This window comes from Contarinia nasturtii, unplaced genomic scaffold, assembly GCF_009176525.2.
Source record: "Contarinia nasturtii isolate CC-2019 unplaced genomic scaffold, AAFC_CNas_1.1 Cnas_scaffold_1964, whole genome shotgun sequence".
NCBI lineage: Eukaryota > Metazoa > Arthropoda > Insecta > Diptera > Cecidomyiidae > Contarinia > Contarinia nasturtii.
The window spans coordinates 1,316,278-1,329,239 of record NW_022199294.1 but is presented as its reverse complement, the minus strand read 5'-3'; the positions used below and the strand labels follow the sequence as shown (position 1 = coordinate 1,329,239).

The 12,962-nt window shown below is 33.8% G+C and overlaps 1 protein-coding gene across 3 annotated transcripts in view; it reads left to right on the top strand.

Annotated features, from left to right (window-relative positions):
- LOC116347548 overlaps nucleotides 1-12,962 on the top strand; it is a 244,078-nt gene that overhangs the window by 217,202 nt on the left and 13,914 nt on the right. For all 3 annotated transcript variants that reach the window (XM_031778169.1, XM_031778170.1, XM_031778168.1), the window contains one exon: nucleotides 4,856-4,886. The gene's annotated coding sequence lies outside the window, so the exon portion shown is untranslated. The remainder of the gene's footprint in view (nucleotides 1-4,855; nucleotides 4,887-12,962) is intronic.

Sequence of the window (12,962 nt, the reverse complement as noted above, 5' to 3'; positions counted from 1 at the left end):
TAAACAAGACGATTTTAGAAGTGGTCTAGAGATACAGGGTAATTTCATGAAATCAATTGTAATTATAGATCATAATCGAATCGTTCTATTAGCAATCAGTGAAATTATTCAAAACGAATCATTGTTTGAAGACTTATTGTTCTGATTAAAACAATTTTGGTGTTAATATACAGTACATATTGTGTCGTTTCGGTAGTCATATTTGTTTTTAATATGAATATAAGTACACATCTATTATTTATGTTTGATTTAATCCTCTTCTAGTTGGAAAATCGTTTTTATGTCATTCAGACACTTTATACGATATTAAACTGAACACAACAAAATATTTGAAAATATGTGTATTGTATGTCAAAATAAATATATTATCGACCACGATAATAATGATTTGAATTGATTAATTATTCAAACTAACAATGAGCTGTTGCTCCTTATTTCCTTGTGCATTATTTTTCTTTCTCTGAACAATACATAGAAGATACATATCATGTTGTCGGAAAAAGTGGCACAAATACCCGTCCAACTCAACGTTGTACAATTTAGTTTTCTTGATGGAAACTGTACATACAAAATTCGTGCGAAAGTATTTCCTCCAACAATTTATCATCATTGCCGGTTGTACAGGCGTCAAAATAAAGGATTTATTTTTGCTATTGTGTACATGTGTATGAATAAGCGAGACCAAGAACATTTCAAAGAAGAATTATGTGATGCTGGACTCGTACTTGGAACGCTTTATCCACATTTCGAATACAATAATTGATTGAAAATCCGAACACATAATAAAATGGCCGTTTGTGGTAAATGCATATCTAATCGTTGTTCCATTCGCACAGCTTTCAACGAGAAGAAACGTTCATCAGACCCATTTATCACGTCAGCTACAACAAAAGCACATAGCATTCTTATTTCGTTTGTGTTGTCTATTTTCACGAAAAAAAAAGATGTTAATTTCTATTCCATGCAATGGGAATGGTGAAGCAAATACACGACAGTCATCATGAAGTGATTGTCTTTGTGCTTGGCCAAATCGAAAATTGATGTTGACATTTCTTTGTTTGGCTAATTTGTTTTCTTTCGTAATTCGTTCTTATGCGAATGCCTTCGGTCGAACTAAGTCGTTGAATTATTCATTCGGACGAATGAGACTTTTCGATGATTCGATTGGTGGCATCATTACAACAAAGAATTTCTTCGCCAACAACAAAAAAACGAAATGAAAAGATCCAGTAGTGCGTAGCATTTCCGTATCCTAACGTTATTCAGTTCTACATTTTGATATTATAAGATACCAACGTGTTTCCTTCCGCACCAAAAGCAACATAGCATAAATTGTACATTGTCGATGTAGAAGATTTTTGGTAGCGATTTTCTTATCTCAGATTTACCAAAATTCCATCATTTCAACATCAATCTCAACCGAATAGTTTACAAAATCATCAATACTCTGAGATCTTGTTGAAGAGTCTTCGTTGCACAAGCACCCACAATGAACCCGAAATGCCGAACTTCAAGTAGTTAACCATAAAATTCAAAAGATATGAATCATAAAATTGTGTATAGAATATGGAGCAGCAATAGAATATAGTCAATATTTTATGTGATTTTCAGTAACAATAAACACACACACACACAAGATACATCGTAAGACTTATTGGCACCCGTTCTATGTACATCGCATGCACTTACTGCTGGCTTCAATGGTGTCAACATGGAAATTCGACGATAAAAACCTCTCTGTCTCTCGTCGTTCTATCTTCTATCGTCTCTCTTCTTGAGCGTCGTCGCCAAAATATGGATCACCTTTCAAGATGTGCCGACTTAAAGCTAGTCAATGGCATTGGTTATTCAGCGATATAAAATTGTAAATATAAAGTGTCGCGGTTAAAGTGGCAAAAATAGAAGGCAATTCGTCATATTGAATGTGTACATGTCGATGTTGTGTCTAAACGGATAACTGCACACTAATTTGTATCGTTGAACATAGTTGCATAACGAAGCTTTAGAAAGCATGAAATGTGCTTAAAAACCATCTGATTTATGTACAACGGAAACCTGCTTGCAAAGGAAATGTTGAAAAATGAGAAACACATTTAGTTTTCCTTTCGGTGGAACTTTGTGAAAAAAAGAATCAAGACATTGTCTCATAAACTTCTTTGTAACCAACAACATTTATGATTTTTCTTAGGAAAATCATTTGGTTTGACGGATACTTCCTTCAATATAATAAAACAAATCGATTTGGTCATATTTTATTCCATAAGTTTTTTTTACTTATTTTTCAAAATGCTTGAATTTCAATTTTTCTTTATAAAGTTTCGATTTTAGTTTATAAAATTTAATATCCGGAGCAAAACACATTATGATATGTAATCTGAAGATCGCATAGAATAAAAAAAAACTACTCCAAGAAAGTATATTCATTAGCCATGGAGCAAAGTGCATTTGATTCAAGTTCATTCACTTATTTTACGGTTATTAGAAAGAAAAAGCGATGGTGAACGTTTTTTGAGTGTCAAAATTCTCTATTTGCGCCGTTGCCACCCTTAACAACAACTGAAAACTCTTAAACTTTGACCATAATTAAAAGAGTAGAAAAAGTATACTAGCATGTTTACGGATGCGGAGAGTCAAGTATTGTTTGGGCTTTTCAAATTAAGCTGCTTAAAAGCGTTGCATAAACTAAATCAAAGAACTGCAATTGATGCCAACATTTTTGCTTTTTAATCGTTTTTAAAGTAAGCACCTTCTCTTCAAATCCGAAATCTTAGGCACAAAGAAACGAATCTGCTTCTATTTTCTGCAGATGCAATTTTCATTTCAATTTCGCATGGGTTGTATGTATATATTTTGCAAAAAGGAGTGAAAATCCACGGAAAATATTAAGTGTTGTTATTTATGATATGATCAAAGCCAACAAAAACAATGGATGCACAACATTTTGTTGCTGTTAATTTCTTTTTTCGCCTTTAAAGGTGAATACATATGTGCAGTGAGAGTAGATTTTTCGATGCACTTCAAAGTGTGTTTCCGTTCTTCTTATGTTTATGAGATGGATCCGTTATGCATCTATTGTTTCTCTTCCAACTCCTTAGGAAAGTTGCAGCAAATGGCTTACGTTCATCACAAACATTTCACTTTGTAAACTTTTGGTAGCAGCAATTACTTAACGCGACTTTGTGAATTGTTCAAAGCCTCTCTCATTAAATTTTCTTCTCAAAGATAGTTTTAATGATGCATTCTCGAAAGAAAAAACGGAACAATATGTAAAACGAGAGCCATCAAGTGCTCTCGCACAAACTCTATATGGCAATATGTGAAAACTTAAAACTTAGATTAGGAATTTTTTTGAATAGAAATTGGCTGAGCCGAGAGCCAAAGATCGTAACCATCATCGTTTCAAGCTCAATTCAGTTGAACACATGTCGAATTTTGATAAACTTTCGATGTAGTTTTTAAATTAGGTTGCCATGCTCTTCATAAGAAACGTGTATGTTTCATATGTTTGGTGCGAAACCATGGTGCTGCCAACAGCATAAGATCTTGTGTGAAAAAAGTTTGCGATGCAAAAGACGATTTGACGTTTCAATGAACTTTTACCGTAACGATGTGGCATTTGTAAGAAATAACGAACATCAACAAGGCGCAACCATGTATTATGTGGTGAAAATTCAAGATGCGTATAATTTTTCGTTTGCCTTTCAACCGGAAAACAATGAACAAAATGAGAGCAACATTTTCAAAGACGAATTTAGAAAGACATGGAGCGGGGCGGAAATCAAACATTGAAATGCATAGAAAAATTGTTTTTCATCTCGTCATTTTCCGACAAAGTTTGCCTATAATTCACTTCTTTATTACGTTCATTTATCTGTGCGCTTCGTTCACTTTATCGCCTATAAATCCTTACCACCTTACTCGCGCAGTACTTGGAGCGGGCGGGGGCAGTATTTTCGATGCGTTCAGACGAACTAATTATTATTATTGCAGCATTATATGAAACGTAATGGCGCATAATCGCCGAATTTTTCGACGAACCAAATGAAGAGAGAGAGAGAGAGAGAGAGAGAGAAGAATGAAGCGACGAATATTTGGATTTGCCATTATTTGTTATGAAGACGTGCCTTGTGTATGCATGAGATTAAATGGTAAAGTTTGCTTCAATGGCATCTCTCACTTGATATGTGAATTATTGAGCATTTTTCGCCGTTCATATGAAATATGTTGAGCGCTACTGAAATGGAACACTATTTTAAGAGTTAAGCTTCTAACCATCCGACCAATGATTCTTATTTTACAAAAGCATCGGCAAGTCAATTTTTAAAATTCATTTTGTGCATGGCTACTTTTAACGATTACAATAAATACGATCACTCCACTGAAATGTGACAACTTTTGCTGCGCTCGAATACTTTTCGAGTTGTGTGCCGTTAAACGTGTGTGCATACAAGCGCTGGCGTCGAAACGGTGCTCTGCTATCCATATCCATTGCTTACTGGAACAAAAGACACTTTACATGTTAAACCAAAAGAAATTTAATACAATTCTTGACTTTTTGTTCGACTACGAATTGAATTTATTCAGAGTGCGGCATTGTGATGTGTTGTCCTATGGGAATATTGTAGTGAACGCACATCGTTCAAGCACTAGTGCACGTACATAAATTCAACACTCAATGACATTACGGTATTTTTTTTTTAATTTATGACTTTAACATGCATGAAAAATGATCGACCCTTTCAGGTGCATAGATTTATAATCAATGTTACCATTTTACTGAATGCACGTTTGCATTCATAGCATTTTGCTTACCAAAAAATCATTTTTTTAATCAATTTTTTTTCGGTTCTTTCAGGTTTCATCAAATATTTCGTTTAGAACTTCAGGTAAGGTTCCATCAATTATTTAACGAACATATAAAATGATATTAAATACATATTTGGTTTTAAACTAAATACACGCAACGCCAAATTAATGTATTGTGTTATTTGTTCATTAATTAATAGCTTGAAATAATGGATTTGTATTTATTGTATCGAATTCAGTAATTATGGACGCCAGAAATTTCATTAAAACGCCGAAAAAATGAAAATGGACGGATATTAATTTACAATTGCATGTGCGGGATGCATTCAGAACAGTCTCGAATTTCAATACAAAATTAAAACAATGAGATTGTTCGATTACATTAAAACATACAATCGATCGTGATTAATTTAAATTTATTGGCTTTCACTCGAACTTCGAAGTTATCACTAATCTTGTTTGTTTCTCCTTTCCAAGCCAAATTGATCGTTGTATTACACGCCAAGAAGTCGAAGCTCTTTCCGTTCCCATTCAAATACGAAAATTTTGGCTGCACCGAAACCAAGTGAGATAAAAAGTTGAACACATTGTGAAGAAAAAAAAGTCGATTCGATACGAACATGAACCCCATGTTGATATTCGATTGTTGCAGCATCCATTTTTTGCCACCTACATCTTTCTGTGGATTTCTCTTTTGTTTTCTTCTTTATCGCAACATTCCATTTGTTCTAAGAGTGTTTGAGGGGGGATGCGGTGTACGATGAAAGTTGGCAAGGAAATGATTCTAATCGAATGGAATTAGTTGAACAGTTTCCAGTAACAGAAAATTCGGAATGCATCCATGTGTATTTTAAACTGTGTAAAACTATTTCAGTGAATTGTTTTCATGTGTGTAGTTTTTTTTTAAAAAAAGTACATTCTATCGATATCCCGAGTTACCATTTTAAAACATTAACAATCGATTTACTCAATTTATGTGCAATTTAATGCAGTGCTAACAAATCGATCTGGTTTTCTATTGTTCTTCTATTTTCTCGTGTTGGTTTTCGTCGGTGAAAAAGTTCGTCGATTGCCACTAAATTATGTCATGTTTGCCAGAGTGCAAATCTTGTCTTACCCAAGGCATCAACCGTTGGAAATGATATTAAAGGATGAAATTGTCCATACATTTTACCGCAGTTGGCAATGTACACTGTCGTCTTTGAGAACTCTTCACACAACACAAAATCATTTCCTGAGTTCTTTGTAATATCCAAAAAAATTTGTAAGACGGAATTCGACAAATCCGCACAACAAAAAATTCTTGCAAAACTCATCTAAGCACTAGTTGAGAACACAATAATATTTGTATGCATTAGACATTTTTCTCTTCTCTACTGAACACACAACTTACATCCAAATATGCAAACACCACATTTACTATTTGTGGAAAAAAAGAAACGAAAAAGACGTTTGATGTTCGTTGTTTTCTCTCTGTTTTTGGCATCGGCTAATGTTGAATGCTTTTCGTTGCAGTTCTGATCATGAATATTCCGGTTTATGTTTCGATAGAAATCTATGCTTTAAATACAAAAACAAACTCAATTTCGTTGTATTTTTGTTGCTTTCGTACAGTTTAATCGTGATTTTCCAATCGTGCACATTTTGTGAAGCCAAAGTGTGACTTGTGTGCAACAAAATTATGTACTTATTCACAGATTTTCGATATAAAATATTGTAAATTGAAAAAGTTTTGCTCGTTTTGGGTGCGCTGCGTTTGTTTTGTCGGAAAATATAATAACAACACCAATGGCATTTTATTAATTCACAATTTTGTGGCGTCGTATTTTCGACAGTTTATTATCGAAATAAATTTTCTCTCGAATACCTATCGTATTTCCTTTGATAGTTTGAGTACTTTGTTTACATTGACAGTATTTGTTGGTTGTTTTTAAATATCCATTATGCTGATATTGCTCTTGGCGTACACATTTTCCAAAGGACAATCAATTTGAATCAAAGTTTCATTTTTCTCAAAGGACATTCAATTTAACATTCAAAAAGCGTGATTCAGAATAAAAATGGCGCCTGGTTTGTGTGATTATTGTTAAATTGAAGCGACACTCGGCATTGATACATCAATGTAACACAAAGCTAACAAAGTGTTTGAATATGAAAATGTGTTTCATTCGCAAAAAAGAGTGCAAAAATACATTTGATAGTATACTATCAAATTGATACACGATTGCAAATCAAAAACATTCTGTTTCCCTATTTCTTTTCATCGGAAAATAATAATGAAATTGGACATTCACATGAATATTTTATCAACGAATATTTAAGCAGCGATGATAGCATTGTTGAACAGTGCTTCCATTTCTGTCATAGCAATTGAGTGATGATGGATTACAAAACAGGACCCCAATGAATATTTCACTTCAGATTGCTCTCTCTCTCTCTCTCACTTTATTCAGATGCCAGCGTTGATAATATACATTTTAACAAACATGCTGCTGCAAAAAATGAAGCAATATACCTGAATGCACTCGAGCGACAAAAATAGATACCGGATGTGATTCTATAGATTTTCGAATCAAATCGATGGATGTGAACATTTCACAGATGAATACAATTCAGAGGTGCCAATACGATACAAATATATTCTGAAATACCATTGAAATGTCAGCAACACTACTTTGTAATTGGTCATCATCACAAATATCGTATTTGTTATACTCACAAAGACTGAAATATAATTCTTTCTTTCTTTCTCAAAAAACCCCTTAGTTTGCAAAGAAGCATTTATTTTTCTCTGAAAGCTTGTCATGTTTGTAGTGCATGTCCAAAGGCATGCAGTGAAGTGTGCACGTAAACGTTTTCAATCGAAGATTCAATAGCTTAAAAAAACAGTATCTCTTTATGAGCGATTGAAATCGAGATTACATTAAATGGCGTCATTGTTTCGAATTTCAGGTTTGCATTTATTGTTTGTATTTTTATAGTAGATCAATCTGATATCATCAATGCAATCTCTAACGACATTCGAGTGAAGTGCTGTTTTCTCATTATTTAGTATGAAAATATATGCATGCAGAATCACTGCATGTGTTTGACACTCAAGGCATTATTTCGATTGCATTTCATCATTGTGATTGGAATAAATTTTACTTGCCTAAGGACATTCATTGTTGATTAATTCCGAAGGGTGGAAATGTTGGCAAACCTTGCGCACAGCTTAGTTTGGAAATAATTTGTTGAATTGCATTGAATTGTTCATATGAAATGGGGCGCTCGCGTTCACAAACGTGTGAACACAAAAACTATGACATTTCCGCCCTGTGATGAATTCAATGCATGGCTGACTTCACAATGTATATTGCCTTTTGGGTATTAATATTTCAAATTCATCAACAACACATCCACTGGTGGTAAATTCATTCAATTGAGACTCAGAATATGTCGAAAATATGCATTGATATATGCTGTTTAGAGGAATTCAATTTAAGAACAAAATATTCCAAAAATGTTCTCAATTTATTCAAGTCAATATATTTCTTAGAATTTGAAATAAAGATATTTGTTATACGTTCAAAATCTTCATGTTCCGAAAAACAATTCCATTGTTTAGTTTTTAGTTTGGTGTTCCCTTTCAACTCAAAAGTGTCCTTTGTGACAAACGAGAGAGATGCTAATCTTTAGAAAATAGTTGAAAAGTCAACTTCCTCTTGAGCAAATTACGTTTCAAGTGTGCATTCTTTCATCAATGTTGCGTTTGGATGCAATTTCAAAGAGTGATTCCTTTATGTCAAGTAAAAATTAAATTAAAAATTCATTGAATACCTTGAAGAGAATAGAACTAACATTTCGAATGTGTGTTCGATGCCATAAAGCATACGTGATGAAAACATTTCCCTATTTTCATATACTTAGTAGTTCATTGTGGCCATTGTACAAGTGAAAACAATCTCTCCGACTCATCTCGACTATCCAAAAGTATAACATTGATGCAAAAACCAAAGAATGATTTCAGAAGTATGTGCAACAAAAGCGAATAGAATGGACCGTCAATGAACTCGTCTTGGTAAATAACTCAATGAACATTTTTAGTTGTCTCTAGTCAATTAAATTAGTTTCACTTGCTAAAAATATCAAAATCCACCAGACAAAACACGTATATGATTTCAATTCGTGTCGGTTGTGCAGCAGATTTATCAAATTAGTTATTCAATGTGAATTTTCATCCAAAACACATTGACGATAAAGTGACAAGAGTACAACGTGGTCTTAATTAAGCAGCACCATTCGTCTGTTGCTCTTTTTTCTCTGTTCATGGCAAAAACTTTTACCATTGCATGACATTCCGATCATTTTACTCGCTTTTCTCCACCTCAACTTCTCGATTCTATGTTTTCATTTGTGGGGCTGCTTCATAATACAGCAATAGCGAATATGGTGCATTTCCACCTCAACGAGATAAAATGAGCATTAATGTCTGTGTGCATGTTGTTCATCGTGCTAAAGAAAATTACAAACGAAAGAAAAACAATAATGGAAGTTTAGCCAAACTGTAATAATTAAACAAGTTACAATAACAAGAAATAGAAAATAGCTGCAGAGAAGAAGTTGACTGCACCAAATTTGTGTGCGAAACTTATTTTGTATAGTACGTGCGACGCCACACAGCATTTTATCAAGCTACACTAAAACTAAGAACAAAAACAAAAATTCCAACTCCAAACGCAAAGCACACAAGCTGAAATTAAATACCTGTTGATATTGTCATCTCGCAGGCAACAAAATGAGCATAATGAGAACATGAACCGTTTGGATATAATGAGAAAATAAAGAGACTGGCATTTTGAAAAAATGATACATTTTAACCATGTGAAATATTCGAGAAAAAGTGAGATGGAGAAGGGAAAAAAACACAATACAAATTGACAAAATTATTTGAATTCAACTGCAGAAGGGTCTTCATTTCGTGAAATATGTTTCGTTTTTTCTGTGTCGCTTTTGACATTTGAAAAATTATTTATAGCAAAGCTCCAATCAACTCATATCGTTCGACAAAATGAAGACAAGAAATGTAAAAGAAAACTTATCGTTCCAATTAAACGTGCCAACTATAGTTCCAGACTATTTTTATACAATTATTTTTAATCTTTTACCACTTTTGTTCCGTTTTGTTTGCACTATTTATCAAATTAGCTGGCAGACAGAGTTTGTGACATTGTTGATTTTGTTGCATTTTTGCTATTGAGATACATACATCCATATTTGGTATAAATGCATTTAATGATTTCATTGTTCGAACCATTTTGCCGTCCACATTTTTACTGCACATCTCATCTGAGCCATTTCGCCATCGTCATTACAAATGAAATGGTTGAGTTCACTGAAAGCAATGATAAAATCAAATTAAAAAGTTTTAATTATCCCTTTACCCCATCTCTGTCCCTCTACCCCTCCTCTCTCTCTCTCTTTCTCTCTCTCACGCACACTGTCCCTTTCTCTCTGTCGCTCGTCAAAATGGAGACGAACGCGATTCGTCGTCAGCGTAAATGTATTGAAATGTTTTTGGATGCATGTTTTGTCTGCTGTGTACCGTTTGATGACTTCATTCGCAGCAAAATGCTTGCGAAGCAACAATAAAGTGTAATTATTACATCCAATTCCACTTCAAAGCGTACACAGATATTCTTGACGATTTCAAATGCACCTGATTAAGGTAATGCACGTGAAGAAAAATAGAGAGAGAGAGAGAGCATTCGTGCTGTTCATTTATAGAGCTGGCTGCATTCAGAGTGCGAACAGTGTTGCAAAAATAGCAAGTAAATCCATTCGATAATAAGTAAGTTTCAGCTTTATTTCACCATAAAAACGAAAAACTTTTGAAAGTTTGGCGTTCACAAGAAAAGTGGGCAACTTTATTGCATTCCGCAAAGAAAACTCTGAGAAAGATTCAAGAATATTCACTTACTACAGTCAAATGCATCGCTAGGACAAAGCAAATTGCAGAATGTAAACAATTGATTTGAAAAGCACAACAAATGTAAACATTTTCTCAACTAACACACACATACACACAAAGCCAAATTTTAGATACACAACATTGCACGTCATTTGCATAAACGTTTACTCTCAAATGTTTTCAATAGAAATTGTTTGTAATTTGGTATTTTTATTTTTACTAATATCTTGTCGCCTGAAGTTCCTTGTTACTTTGTCATTACTGGTATCGCGCATTTAAAGATGTTTACCGAGATTGAACTTTCCGAAAAATACATATTTGATAAGGTTTAATATGCCACCCATTTCGTTCGAACGGAACTTCAGTGCCACTTTTCATGCCATACACAATATAATGGAAATTCTTTCGTCTCTGGCTCCGGATGCAATATTATTACTTCAAACGATAGGTAACAACCTACACACAACACACAGATGTTTACCATCCTTAAACATGAAATTATTTCGAAAAACAAGATAGAATTCATTCAACTATATTTGGTCGTACACACTGGTTTGGTTGCCTGTTGACAAAAATGGCATAGTGCATGTATCTGATATGTACAATATCACTTGACATATTTAGCAAACAATGCCGATGTTGTTGGCGTTGTTGCCGGAATTTCAATAGTGAAAAATCACGTAATTCGCTTTTAATGTACTCGGCAAACCTAAACACTGTTTATTTTCACTATGCTTCGCATAATTGTCTCTGCTTGCATTTTCCCACATTTTGCATCGAAGATATCACCAAAGTGAAATTCCATCATTAGATTCCGATCACATAATAGGTTGACTAGGGCAACAACAGCGCCAAGTCGTTACAAATGTCATAAATTAAAAGGAAACTGCCGGTGACCTCGCTGCAATGGTGAAATTCTGAGGGAATATGCAAACAGTTTTGCTGCGAAGTGGAATCTTGTCGTTTTCTTTTAAATGCTAAACACAATCTAATTGCAATAATATTGATATGGAGACATCAGGATTTTGGGGGGTTTACTTTAGCCCCTTTTCAGGATTTGTAGAATATTGAGCATACTTTTTCTTCCTTCACAATAGTATAGGTCTCATGAACATCTAAAAAGCGTATTAGAGAAAACTCACAAAACGACAACTGCTATACATTTCTCAAATTGCATTTTCAGTTGCTCCTTTTTCGAAATTGCAGAAATGTTCACTATATTCCTTAACAAATTTGTGCAAATTTCATGACCCCATTGCAATAAACGGAATCTAAAAAGAGTCTGAGAAGCATAAGAGTTGAAGAAGGAGAGGAAGAGAAGAACGAGTTAAAAAGAAAGAGAGAGAGAGCATGAGAAATTCATTTTGCCTCAGTGCAAAAACCGCAAACACATGCACATACACAACAATTTTTCATTTAAGCATAAGAAGCACCATATTCCAAAACTAATGCAACTGAACACTGTTACAGACCGTACAAGACCTATTCTGCATCACAAATGCAAACACACGCAGGGTATGAGTAGATATATTAAATGAGTTTACTTTCATTTGGAGAAACTTGCATACACAAAGTTGACATTCAACACTGCATTTTCAACAATTTTTCAATTAGAAAAACTATTTTTGTGCAAATATTTTTCCATCAAACATGTTCAAGTAAAACTTTCATGCGACACAACATGTTTGAAAGTTTTTAGAATTTCTCATTATTATTTGAACGCTTTGAACGGTTTTTAACAACAACAAAAAAATCGAAGAAATGTTTGCATCATAAACTGCACAACAAGTGTTAACAATTTCATTTTAAACGTTACGTTCAGGCACCACATAATTATAACGGTTATATTTATATGAACAAATTAACGTCAAGATGCCCCAGAGATGTCGGCACAAATATAACATTAAAATTGCTTCGTTTATTTATCTAGCTCAATTTATCAAGCATACAGAGGAATGCTTGTGAATAAAAAAATCAAAGAAATATGTTTTATATTGAAAAAGATGAGCTAGAAAACTGTTGGAAAATCTAATTTCATTGACAATATATAGAATGTGTGAGACAATGTGGAAAAAGAACAAATATCACATTGGAGCGTTGCATCGAATGCATTGAGATGCTATCAATCCAATTATTGAGTGCATAAAACTCATCTCACACAGCATTGTTCTTTCCACACATGGGAATGGATGGAGAAAAAAAAGTA